General features: G+C 55.1%; 1 protein-coding gene across 1 annotated transcript in view; it reads left to right on the plus strand.

Moving 5' to 3' along the window:
* KIF1A (kinesin family member 1A) overlaps nucleotides 1,332-13,544 on the plus strand; it is a 55,491-nt gene continuing 43,278 nt past the window's right edge. The window contains exon 1 of the mRNA XM_018046471.1: nucleotides 1,332-1,468. The gene's annotated coding sequence lies outside the window, so the exon portion shown is untranslated. The remainder of the gene's footprint in view (nucleotides 1,469-13,544) is intronic.

Here is a 13,544-nt window from a genome sequence, read left to right on the forward strand (position 1 = left end):
TTCTAAAATCGCAGTGAAATGGATTAATTAATTAATTCCTAGAAACATGCCAGATTTAGCTCAAGAAATAGAGCACTTGACCAGAGGGATAAGTATGTAACAAAGGGAGCATAAAAGATTCACCTCCTCGGGGCCACAGAGTTCTGCTGTTTCCACCAAAAATTTGGAAGAACAGTAATTCCTCTTTTAGGCAGGTAGTTCCAGGAAACAGAGGCTCTCTGGGGCTTTGGAGGGTAGGATGGTTGTGTGTGCCTGCGCCCTTGCCTCTTTCAAGGCTCAGGCCCCCACGGACGCTGCACGTGGAGGCGAAGCATCTCCCTTACGCGCCAGGTGAGGATTAAATGGGTAACCGAGCAAACCCTTGGGGTAGCGCCTGGCACCTGCTGGACGCCGCAGAGGCTTGGCCCTGGGGATGAAGGGTGCAGGCGCCAGGGGCTGCGTGGGAAGGGGCGGCATGACGTCACCGCAGTTCCGGTGGGTGAGCTGGCCCGAGGCTTTGTCAAAACTGCCCAGCGGTGGGGCTGCGGATGGAGGCCGGTGGCAGGCAGAGATGCCAGTCCGTCCCTGGTGACCTGCTTTCCGGCTGGGGGGCTGACGAAGGCTGGGGTTTGCGGGTGTGGACCGAGGGCCGCCAGTGACTTGCTCTCAACGAGCTGAGCTGGAGAAACAGGGTGTGGGGGACGGGGGCGTGGGGGCCAGAGGATGGTGGGGGTCTCCCCCCGAGGCATGCCGGGAGGAGAGGCTGCAGGCCCGCTGGCCAGCCGGTTGCATCATCCCCGCGCTGAGAGCTGCCTGCGATGCTCTGGCCAAACGCCAGGCGCGATCGAAAACCCACCTGTTACACCTCGGAGTCCTTGTCCCCACACCCCCTACACCCCCACTCCCCTCCCCGAGCGAGGAGCCCACCCGAGTTTGTCTCTTATCGTCGACGCGTTTGTGCTGCCAGCATCGCGGGTGGGGCAGGTATGGATTTAGTGGTTTCACGCGAAACGGCGCCGAGCTGGGAAGGACCAGGCGCGCGGGCACGCTGGCAAATGCAGGTGGATGGTCGCGGGGCCTCGGGGTTGCCCGGTGAGCTGGGGTAGCGCTAGAGGAGGGGGCGGAGCGTCCCGGCCGCGCTGCCGGGCCCCCACCTCCCCACCAGGGCGCCGCCCGTCAGCGGTGATGTCACACCCAGGCCCCAGCCCCCTCCGGCCCCAGCCCCCTCCGGCCCCGCGGCGGCCGCGACGCCCGTCCCTCTCCCCGCGCGACAAACCAGCTGGCGGCTGGGGCTCGGGCGCCGCGCGCAGCCAACCAGCGCGGCGGGAGGGGCGCGGGGCGGGCCGGGCCGGGGGCCCGCAGCCGTCACGCGGTGCCGCCGTCAGAGCGCCCAGTGCAGCCCGGGAGCAGCAGCCGCTCTGCGCTCGCTTGGGACCCGCGCCCCTGCCGGTGCTAATGCCGCGCGGCCGCCGCCAGTGACGCCGGAGAGGTAGGGCCGCGGCTCGCCGGGCCTCCAGGGCCGCATCCCGCACCTGCGTCCAACGCTCCCCGAGCGGGGAGCTTGCGCCCGGAGCCCTCGGCGCGGCCCCTTCCCTTCCCCCGACCCTCCCCCGTCCCTGCGGAGAACAATGGGGCAAATTCAGGGGTGTCCGCCCTTCTTGCGCAGAGAGGCACGGCCCTCTGGAGAGGCCGTTTGGTTGCGGCCCTGGCTGCAGGGGGACGCTGGTCTGGCGCGGACGGGGTCGCTGCGGGGAGGGCGCAGGCAGCATCTCGATAAACCCTCTCAGCTTCCCCGATCTTCCACTCGCCCGGGCTGGAGCCGACACCCGGGATGCGGCCCGGGCTGGGACTGCACCAGCGGGGGAGGGGAGGGATGGAGCAAAAGGGAGAAAGGCGGAAGGGGCACCCGAGAGGGGCGCGGCTGGCGCGGCCCGGCCGGAGGGGAGGGTGTCCCGGGCGGCGGGGCGCAGGCAGAGGCCCTCGTGCCCGCGGTGGGGGAGGGCGGATGTTGGAGCGGAGAGCAAAACCGGCGAGCAGGCGGGCGGGCGGGGGCTGCGGCAGGAGGGGTGGACGCCGGCTTGGTGCGCGCCGCCGGGACTGCCCAGCGCTCAGCCCACGTCGCGTTCTCCTCCCAAGAGACCCCTTCTCCCTTCCAGAAAGCCTCACAGTTTGGGAGGGCCCCCCTGCGGACACAGCTTGCATCCATGCAGCCAGCGCCCCAGTAACAGGTGTGGCCCGGCGGCAGGAGGGGAGGGGGCTGCGGGTCCGCGACGTCTCGGCTGGAGACGCTCCCCGGGCGCGGGGGCTCGGGTGACAGGGGCGCCGCCGCGCAGCCCCTTTGGCTCGTCCTTTAAGCCGCCTCCCTCCCTAGCTCTCCCGCAAACCCAGCAGGCATCTCTCGCGCTCGGAGAGGGCCCCGGACAGCATCCCGGAGGGGAGGGAGAGTCAGCCGTCCGCCCGGCGCTGGGTGGGCGGGGGGACCGCGGGCCGCAGGGCGGGGAGGGGGAGGGAAGGAGGGAATGCCGAGTCATGGGGCCCGCCGGGCGCGGGCGCGGGCGCGATGCGCGCCCACGTTCCCGGGGATGGGGGCTCTCCCGCCGAGATCCGCGGACCCCACCCCAGGCGGCCGCCCCTCCCGGGGATGCCAGCGTTGCTGGGCTAGAAGACCGTTAGGGCAAAGGGCTGGCTGGCCCCGGCGGCTGCGGGGAGGCGGTGGTGCGGGGAGGCCCGTGCGCGCACGGCCGTCTGCGTCCTAACCCCGGGGAGTCGCCCCGCGCGCTTCTGCAGCACCGCCGCCTCCGCCTCCCCCCCCCCCCCGCCCCGCTCTCGGGCTGTAAGGGGGGCCTTTACCGGGACGCGAGCCCATCCCCCTGAGCGAGCCGCTGGGGTCTGGAGTGGGGGCGGGGGCCGTACCTGCGGCGGCCATTTTGCAGGTGTGGTTGGCCACCCGCCCCGGCTGCGGCCGCGGGGCGCGGGGGTCAGGAGCGAGGCGGGGGCGGCGCCTGCAGCGTCTGCAGTGTAGGGTGGAGGATGCTGCGGGCCGGGTCAGGTCTCAGGCCTGCGCTCGACTGCGGTCAAGGCTCAGGAACTTTCTGGGGCTGACCGTTGCAAAGAGGCCACCGACTGGGAGATGGAGTGAACGGGGACAGTCTGCTTCCCGGGCTGTGAAGGCTGCTGAAGGAGCCGGGTCCCAGCCAGGGCGAGGACTCGGAACTCATCCCGTGCTGGGCCTGGAGCTGAGGGTGGCGGAGGGCTGTCCGCGGGGTGTGGTCCACAGGGAGACGGGGCGTCGGGTGTGGAGTCAGGCTCCTGAGGAGGGCTTGCGGCTGCCCGCCACGGGCGCTGCCCCTCCTGCGTGTCCTCCCACAGACCGCCCTCCTGCGACCTCCCGCGGGGCCGGCCACACACAGCCAGGTGGAGGCTGGTGTGCAGCCAAGCTGGGAGTGACACCGGCCACACCGGGCAGAGGGGCCCCGCCCACCGACCTTGGCCCCCTTTAGTCCCTGGGTCTTACTGCTGCTGACCCAGGACTGACTGCATCCTTTGGAAGCAGAGCAGGGAAGTGGGCCCTGCGGAGGTGGGATGCGGTTGGGGGAGGGACCAGGAATGGGGGGACAGACCTGAGTGTGAGGTGGAGATGGGGGTGCCCAGCCTCAGGAGCAGGCCCCTTCAGCTCAAAGAGGCCAGCCAAGGTGGGTGAGCAGGGCGCAGGTCCCGCTGCCTGGCGGCCGGGAACCCCACCCTGGCCTTTAGTGCTTCAGGCCTGAGACCCTTCCGAGGCTGGAGGGGCCTGGGCCGCCTCCGCTGGGATGGAGAGCGGCTGGCTGGGGTCACCCCCGTGCCCAGTCCCGGGTGCTCCCCAGAGCGCTCTCCACTCAGTATTTTTAGGCCCACAGGCAAGGGCTCCCCGTGCCTACCCAGTGTGCCTCCTGGACCCACAGCCAGGCGCCCCTCTGAGAACTCTGAGGGCGATGCCCTCCCTCAGGCTCTCCGCGCTGGGGTGCCCAGGGACACGGGCAGGCCGCTGGGCTGTCCCCTTCGCTGAGGGGACCCTTCCCACCTGGCGTCACCCGCAGAGGCAGCCCAGGGTGGGGGGAGGGCTAGATGGCAGATGGGGTGACTGGCAGGCCCGTGCTTCCTGCCCCAGCTACCCGAGCACGTTTGCCTTTGAACTCCGGAGCACCGCCAGGACCCTGGCTTCTGGCCCATCGGTGACCCCAAGGCTCCCCCAGAGCCCCCAGCCTAGCGCCTCCGGGCCTCAGTGAGGGGGGCCGCTGTGTTGGAGACGTTGGAGAGGGGAGGGCGCACTCAAGGTCAGCAGTCAGAGGAGCCCGAGCCTCCTGAGCCCTCTGCGTTTCCCCCAGCCCCTCTGCGAGCTTTGGCTCCCCTACCCACACCACCCGAGCTGGCTCCCCACCCCTGCCCGGCCCCCTGGCAGCCTCGTAGGTGCCACCGGACGGAGCGGGACACACCGTCCGCTCCTCTCTATCCCTGGGATTTACTCTCCTAATCCCGGCTCAGCTCTGGGCCGAGCCCCGCCCCGCCCGGCCCCGCCCACTCCACGCCCCGCCCCCGGCCGCCTCACGCCCCGCCTCCACAGGGCGCCGGTGGGCGGGGCGGCAGCCCCGCTGCTCCTACCCTGTCAGGGCTCCTGGGGGGCTGGGGAGCGCCCGGCGGCGCGCGGCTGCCTTTTCTCACTCACCGCTCTGCTCCCCGTCGCGCTTGGGCAGACTGGAGGGCCACCCGGAGACATACAGTCGCTTTCACAGGGTCACACACTCACACACTCACATTCTCTCACACAAACACCCCCTCACACACACACACTCAGACATAAACACACACACACTGTCGCACTCACACACACACACACTCTTCCACACACCCACATTCTCTCTCACACAAACACCCCCTCACGTATACACACTCATACACACCCCTCACACGCACACTCACACACTTCACACTCACATTCTGTCTCACACACTCTCACGAATACCTGCTCATATACACACACACTCTCCCCCCACACACATTCTTTCTCACAGAAACACCCCCTCACATATACACACTCATACACACTCCCTCACACACACACACTCAGACATACACACACACACTGTCTCACATACACACACACACATAGTCTCTTCCACACACCCAAATTCTCTCTCACACAAACACCCCCTCACACATACACACTCATACACACCCCCTCACACACACACACACACACTCTCTCCCCCACATACACATTCTTTCTCACAGAAACACCCCCACACGTACACATTCACACACACACAGACCCCCTCTCTCATACACACTGACATTTCTGATACACACACTCGTGCACACACTCTTACACACACACACCCTCACACACACTGACACCCCCACTCACTCACACACCCTCTCTCACACACACACTCTGACACAGCCCTCACACACACACACTTGCGTGCACAGACACACACCCCCTCTCTCACACACTCGCACACAGACTGCAGCCCTTCCCCGGCTTGTCCCTCCCTGGTCCTCCTCCCCCCAGGAGCCTCCACACCCCCACCCAGGAGGCCGGTCAGCGCAGAGCGCAGCTCTCCCTGGTTTCTCCTTTGTCCTCCCCTCCCCCAGCTTCTCAGTCACTCCCTCTCTTCTGCTGAGTGCCCTCTTTCCTGGCATCCTCGCCCCGGAAACGCCTCCTTCCTGCTGCTCTCTGCATCCCCTGGGCTGGAGTTCTGTTTGAAGGGCCCCAGCGTGGCTGCTTTCTTGGCTTCCTGTGTTGCTTTTGCTGGAGCACATCCTTGGGTGACTTCCTGAAAAGGGTGGTGAGTCCTTGGCTGCTTGAGAGCATCTTCGCTCTGTCCTCTCACTGGGTCGCTGCTCCGTCTGGGGCCCTCCTTGTCAGTAACTCATGCTGAAGGCTTTGTCACCGCCACCTGCATCCAGGTGCTCAAGAGAAGTCTTTGTCAGCAACTCGACTTCCCTCCCTGGATGTCTTAGCATCCTCTCTTCATCTGTGGATTCCTGACCAGCCAGTGGACAGGTTCGGTGTGGGTTTTTGTGTTTATTGGTGTTCAGTGGGGCCTTGCAGTGGAAGACAGGCTTTGTTCTTCCGTCTGTTCACACTTCTCCCCTTTCATTTTTTCTGTTTTCATGCATTGGTCTTTGACATTCTGGTGTTTTCTCTCATTCTGTCTCCTTTATGCTTTATGTCCTATTTTCCGGACAATTTTTGGACTTCATTTTGGAGTTCTCTGGGGGAGTTTTGTGTTTCAGCATCTACAGTTTCTCACTAAGAGGACCATCTTCCTTGTCTTTGTGAGCTCCCAGTTCGTAGCACCCTATTCTTGTTTCGAAAATGCAGTGTCTTCTCGAAACATTCTGAGTAAGTTTAGAGAGGTTTATTGCTTGTTGAGTTGCTTTCTCTTTCTCACAGGGCCTGTTTTCTGCTGGTTTATTTTATGCTGGAGCTGTTACTCCCCTCATGCACGTGGTAGGCCTTGGCCCATTCATCTTAGGGGCCCTGCTGGGGAGTGGATGTGCTCCCACCGTCTTGCAGGGGGCGTGGGGATGCTGCCAGCAGGTTCGCTTTAGGTGAAGGGATGGCAGCTGTGAGCCAAGCTGTGCCCCCAGTGCCAGAATCTGGAGGGCCGCACCCACATGGAGGGCCCCGTGCTTCCTGGGTGTTTTCTCCCATTTCTGCAGATGAGAACCTGCTGTGTTCACCCTAAGTGTTGGTGGCCATGGGCCTCTGTGGGTGGGGCAGGGAGGGGGTGAGAGTCTCCCCACTGCTGTAGAGGTTCTGCAGGCGGACTTGTACCCAGGGCCCCTCTTCAGCCTCACTCCCCACTCCTGCCCCCCGCTGGGCCCATGCACCCCTCAGAGCCGCTGTGCCGCAGAGGCCCACGCCCCTAATCCTCACGGGGGCGGGGGGGGGGGGGCGGGGAGGGGGAGGAGGAGGGCCTGTCCTAGCCGCCCTGCAGATGGGCCCACAGAGGCAGGCAGGGCTCTGTCCCCAGTGCTGACATGCTGGGGCTTCACGCCGAGGCCTCAGCATCAGTCGGTTGGATCCCTGGCCTGGGGCGTCCCCACCACCCTGAATTCAGTGTCAGCGTTCTCGGAGCGCTGTGGTTTCCCCTGCTCTCAGCAGTGCGCCAGGGCGTGAGGCTCTGTGGGCTGACCTCACCGTGCACGTTTGTCTGCTCCTCTCTGAATCGAGTTTTCGGATTCCCCGGGAGGCTTCATCCACTTTCACGTCTGGACAGCGCTCTGTGTGGCTGAGCAGTCTCTGGTCTGGGGACAATTAGGTGTCTCTGTTCCCTCCCTCTTGCCTCCTGGGCTCATGCACAACATCTCCACTTGTGCAGCTGCTGGCCACAGGGTCTGTAGCCTTACTAGAAATTGCCCTGTTGTTCTGAAAGTGGTTGAACCAACAAACTTTTCCCCCATGATCCCTAAGTTCCGGTTGTTCTATCCTCACAACATCTGGGGTTGCAGACATTTTAATGTTGACCTGATGGATGTGGTTTTAAACAACACTTTTTTACTCACTGTTGTGGTTGAGTATCTTGTCCTGTAAGGCAAAATAAATATCTTGCCTGTTCATATCTTTTTGCCCATTTTTTTCCATTTGTCTCTTTGACTTTGTTCTCTGCATGTTCTGCTCGTGAGTCCTTGTTGATTATATGGCTGCGTGGGTGGACGTCTCTTCTCCTTTTAATAGTATTTTGATGCCTGGACTTTTCCTTTTGGCATCTTCCATGGGCTTAGAAATCCTTCTTAAATGTGAGCATGGAGGGAACACGTTTTGTTTTCTTCTGAAACTGTATTATTCACATTTAGACCTTCAGTCCACGTGGAATCTGTTTGGGTATAAAAGGGAGTCTCACTGTGTATTTTTCCATATGACTGGCCAGTTGTCTTAGTCTGTCCAGGCTTCTGTAAGAGAACAGCGGCACAGACGGGGGGCTTACAAACTGCAGAATCTACTTTCTCACAGTTCAGAGGCTGGGAGTCCAGGATCAGGGCACCAGCGCGGTCAGGGTACAGCATGGCCAGGTTCTGGGGAGAGCCCTCTTCTGGGCTGCAGACGGCTGACTCTGTGTCTTCACAGGGCTGGGAGCAGAGATAGGAAGCAAGTCCCCTTGGAGCTTTCTAAGGTCACGAGGCTCCCAAGTGCCCCGCCTCTGAACGCTGTCACACTGGAGGGTAGGGTTTCGACATAGCACTTTTGGGGGACACAGGAATTCAGTCCATGACACCAGTTTTCTCTGCGCCCCTTTTTCTTCTCATCAGTCTGCAGAGCCTCCTTTATCTGATGTTAGAAGGCTGTGTGTGCAGGCCTGTTTCTGGTGTCCCTTCTGTTACAGTTGTGGTGACTTACTTGTCCCAACCACCTTGTGTTAATTGCTTCAGTTTTATATTAAGTCTTGTTATCAGACATGCTCTCTACCTTCTGTGTTTCTTCAAGCTTGTTATTGGTAGTATCTTACTATTTAGAAATTCTTAGGAGCAATCTGTCCAGTTTCACACACACACAAAAACCCACCTGATTTTGTCTGAAGTTACATCTGAATGTTTTGATTCATTTGGGTGAAAATACACATTTTTAAGATATTGAAATTTCTTTTTTATGAACAGATTATAGTTCTTCATTTATTTAGATTTTCTATACTATATGATGTATCCTTTGTTACATTTATTCCCATAAACGTACTTTGTACTTTGGGGTTTTCTTTAAATGGTATCTTAAAAAATACTTTTAAAACTCTTTGTCTCTAGTGCATACCAACATGATTGGTTCCTAGCAATTTTGCTGACCCTTCCCACTAATTCAAATAATTTGTCTATGGATCCTCTTGATTTCTGTGTAGATAAGCAGATGGTCTGCATATAATGACAGTTTGTTTTATTCTATTCCAGCCCATCTTTTGCCACTGTTATCCTGCCTATCACTCTGGCAAAAACCTCTGCTACAATGGTAAACAAAAGTGGTGATAGTAGGTATCCTGAACTTGTTCCTGAATTTACAGAAAACGTCCCCAGTATTTCAGCGTTAAGGATGGTATCTGGGTAGATTTTTAGTAGGTACGTGTCATGAGATCAGCTTCCCCAGTGGCTCAGTGGGGAAGGACCCACCTGCCAATAAGAAGGCCCAGGTTCAATCCCTGGGTCGGGAAGATCGCCTGGAGGAGGGCATGTCAACCCACTCCAGTGTTCTCGCCTGGAGAATCCCTTGGACAGAGGAGCCTGGTGGGCTACAGTCCATGAGGCCGCATAGTAAGACACAACCAAAGCAACTTAGCACACACGCATTATAAGATTAAAGTTTTCTTTTATCCTCGCATTGCCAAGAGTTTTTATCATAAATGGGTTTTGAAAATTATTGAGTGCTTCTTCAGTTATCTGTGGAGAACTTCACTTGACCTATTTTCCCCTTTAATCTGACATGTGGTAAATTTTATTAATAGCTATCCTAATGTTAAGCCATTATATCACCATACTGGTATTCCTGAAATAAACCTATCACATTATCCTTTTTATTTTCTGTTATTTTCTTGCTAGATTTTGAACTTTCTGGTCTAAATCTTAATTTCTTAAATTTTCTGTATCTAATTTGATACCAAGGTCATTTTAGCCTCAGTGAATGAGTTAGGGATATAATCTTTCTCCTTCTGTTTCCCTCTCTTTTTCTTGTTCTTTTTCATAGTTTGTATAAGATTGGAAAAGTCTGGGGTTTTTTTGTATGTATGGTAGAACTCCCTTATAAAAGTATCTGAGTCTTCTGATTTTCTTTTGGTGGTTAGAATTTTTAACTTTTGAATCTATTTCTTTAATTCCTACTGAACTTTTCTCCTAGTTATAGATCATCTTCTTCTGCAACTTGGCATGTGTGCAGTCATTTTTAAAATTGAATTCGAGCCATTTCTACATTGTGGAGCATCTGAGTTATGCTTTCTTCTATGAAGAATGTTGGCTTTGTTTTGTTAGGCAGTTCAATTGTTTGAAGACTTATTTGATCCTTCAAGGCCTGATTTTCAGCTTTTCTACAATTACTTTTGGGTAGATGTCACTCCAGGGATAGTTAAGCCCACAATAAACGTGATTCATCTGGGGTCTCTACTGAGTGGCTGGGAATCTGGGATGGAGGGATCAGAAGAACTGTATCTTGACTGGTGGGAAGCACAGATGTCTGCTGATTTGGGGCTTTGGGGATTATTCAGTCTTCTTTGCTTGGACCACTTGGGCATGGACTGGTAGTCTACACGTTTCCCTCGTGGCTCAGCGGCAATAAATCTGCCTGCCAATGCAGGAGATGCAGGTTCAATCCCTGAGTTGGAAAGATCCCCTGGAGAAGGAAATGGCACCCCTCTCCTGGGAAATCCCATGGACAGAGCAGCCTGGCAGCCTACAGTCCGTGGGGTCGCAAACCGTCAGATAAGACTGAGTGACTAAACAGCAACAGTGGTGAGACAAGTGACTCCCCAGCAGGTTTCTGGAGCTCTGTTACCAGGTAATGCTCTCCTTTCCAGACGCTGAGCCACATATTCCAGCTGCTGCCACCTACCCAAACTCTGACCTTCGTCTGCTCAACTCATCAGTGTTGCCGAGCTGCTCAAGTGCCCCCTGCCCGTGCCTGCGGTCTGTAAATCGCCTCTGGGCAGAGCTGGCGGTGGTAGGGCTCATGCCCATGTGTCTCCTGCCTTTCTGCCACGCTGAAAGCAGCCATTTGCATCTGCTCTGCCCAGTCGGCTAGCTGTTGTTTACCGTGGGAGCTTGAGGGTGGTCCTGCTAACTCCGTCATGGCTGGGTGTGGAGCTGCTGTCAGTTTTGCTGGTAGCGTCTTCGTGACCATTCACGCCTGAGCTTATTGGTAGCTCTGCAGTGGTGTTTCTTTTGTGTGTTGGTTATTCGGATGCTGGGGCTTCCTGGCGGTTCACTGGTTGAGACTTGGCACTCCCACCGCGGAAGGCACCGGTTTGGTTCCTGGCCGATAAACTAAGATCTGGCATGTCTCGTGCCAGGGCCAGAAACGTTTTTAAAAAAGAAGTTTATTCTTAAAAATTTCTTAACATATGGATTTTTAATGATCTTTTATTGATTTTTTTATTTCATTGTATTCAAATTACATGGTCCATTTGATACAGAGTCCGCATGGTAAAAATACTGTAAATGTTCCCTGTGTTTTAGAAAAGAATGTGTTTCTCTGATTTTTGAGGGCAAGAGAGCGCGCATGTGTCCATCAGTTCATGGTCCCCATCCTTGTTAACCGTGTGTCTGCTTGGTCTGGCAGTTACTGAGAGGTGCATTAAACCTCCTGCCATGATAGCTTAGTGAATTGTTCCATGTGGCATGGCCCCTAACCTTGGTTTTCGGGTTTCATCATTTTGTCTCTTTGGGACCATTCTGGGTAATTTTTTTCCAGACATTTTCCAGTTCCTTAATTCCCTGTTCAGCTCCATTTCATTTGCTGATTACATTTTGTAAAGTTCTGCATGGTTTACCCCCCATATTTTACTGTATTCTTTTCCATTCCTCCTTATTTCTGTAAGCATTTTAAGCACACTTATTTTGTAATCTGAGCCTGACACCTGCAACCTCTGAGGTCCTTGAGGATCTAATGTTTTCTTTACATTTTCCCCCTGACTCTCGTGGTGAATTTCATCTCAGGTGTTGGGTGGTGTGTCACCGTGAGCACCCATTTAGCTGATCTTCATCTCTGGGAATATTGGGGAGCCTAGGGAGGAAGCTCTTCTCATGGAGGGTCTGTGTCTGCTTTTGTGAGATACTTTGGGTGCAAACACCTGAGACTACTCTGAGCTAATGTCTCAACCTTGGGCTTCCCTGATCACATATGCTTTGTGAATTTTAGACCCAAACCTGTGTGAGGTCAGGCCTGTGGCCTCAAATTCTCAGAAGCACTGGCTTTCTCACCACAGGAGCTGAGGGCCATTCAGACCAATTCCCACGTCCCTTTGATGGCCGGTGGCTTTCCCCAGCTTCCAGAGGATCCAGATTTTTGTGACGCTTGGTGCCACTTCTGACTGCTTGTCTTTGAGGTCACGCCTCCCATCCCCCACTCAGCAGGTGAAACCCACTTCTCTGCCTTTCTGCTGCATTTTCCTCCTGGGTGGGCTGGTGGAATGGGCTCCCCACTTTCGTTTCAGCTCCTTTCCTTTCTCCCCTTTTCCAGAATTCCCTTCTTTTATCCTGATGCTTGTTGTATATCCCAAATTTCATGGTGATTTCTGATGGGAGGATATCTCATCCGTCGTGCTGCCAGATATGGGAGTCTTTCATTTACCTTTCCGCCCATAATCTTAATGAGCAAAACCGATTTTTGTTTTCACGCACATGGCACTTGCCAATCAAGGTGAGCTAGCTTTCTATCTCTCCCACTTTCCCTGAACCACTTGATAATTAATTTAAAAATAATTTTTAGGTTAAATATGAATGTCATTTAGAAGAATCAAATATATCTACAAGATTCATTTTGAAAATCAGCAGTTTCTGCTCTCTGTGCCCAACCACTTTCAGCTCCCTCTAGCTGTTTTGTCGTTACTGTTGCTATTTAGCTCTGTACTGCTAAATAACGTGCTTATTCTGCTCATTTTTGGCCTGTTTTAGAAGTTATATAAATAGAATTATATAGAATTTAGTGTTTGGTTCGTCATTTCTAGTTTATCTTCTCTCCCTCCTGAAATGCCAGTGAAATAACTGTTGTTGTTCAGTCACTAAGTCGTGTCTGACTCTTTGTGACCCCATGGACTGCAGCACAGAAGGCTCCCCTGTCCTCCACCATCTCCTGAGTTTGCCCAGATTCATGTCCATTGAGTCACTGATACGATCTAACCATCTTATCCTCTACTACCCCCTTCCCCTTTTGCCTTCAATCTTTCCCAGCATCAGAGTCTTCCAGTGAGTCAGTTCCTCTCATCAGGTGCTGAAACATTGGAGCTTTAGCTTCAATATCAGTCCTTCTAATGAATATTCAAGGTTGATTTCTCTTAGGATTGATTGGTTTGATCTCCTTGCAGTCCAAGGGACTCTCAAGGGTCTTCTCCAGCACCACAGTTCAAAAGCGTCAATTCTTCGGTGCTCAGCCTTCTTTATGGTTGGTTCAGCTCTCACATCTGTACATGACTACTGGAAAAAACCATAGCTTTGGCTACATAGAACTTTGTCAGCAAAGGGATGTCTCTGCTTTTTAATATGCTGTTTAGAGGTAAACTAGGAAGAACTATGGACGGAGGTTAGCCACATTTTACAGGAGGCAGTGACCAAAACTATCCCAAAGAAAAAGAAATGTAAGAAGGCAAAATGTTGTCTGAGGAGGCCTTACAAATAGTTGAGAAAAGAAGAGAAGCAAATGCAAAGGAGAAAAGGGAAAGATATACCCAACTGAATGCAGAGTTCCAGAGAATAACCAAGGAGAGATAAGAAAGCCTTCTTAAGTGAACAATGCAAAAAAAAAAAAAAAAGAGAGAGAGAGAGGAAAACAATAGAATGGGAAAAACTATAGTAGACCTCTTCAAGAAAATTGGAGATACCAAGGGAACATTTCA

The sequence above is a fragment of the Capra hircus genome, chromosome 3 (assembly GCF_001704415.2).
Source record: "Capra hircus breed San Clemente chromosome 3, ASM170441v1, whole genome shotgun sequence".
Taxonomy (NCBI): Eukaryota; Metazoa; Chordata; class Mammalia; order Artiodactyla; family Bovidae; genus Capra; species Capra hircus.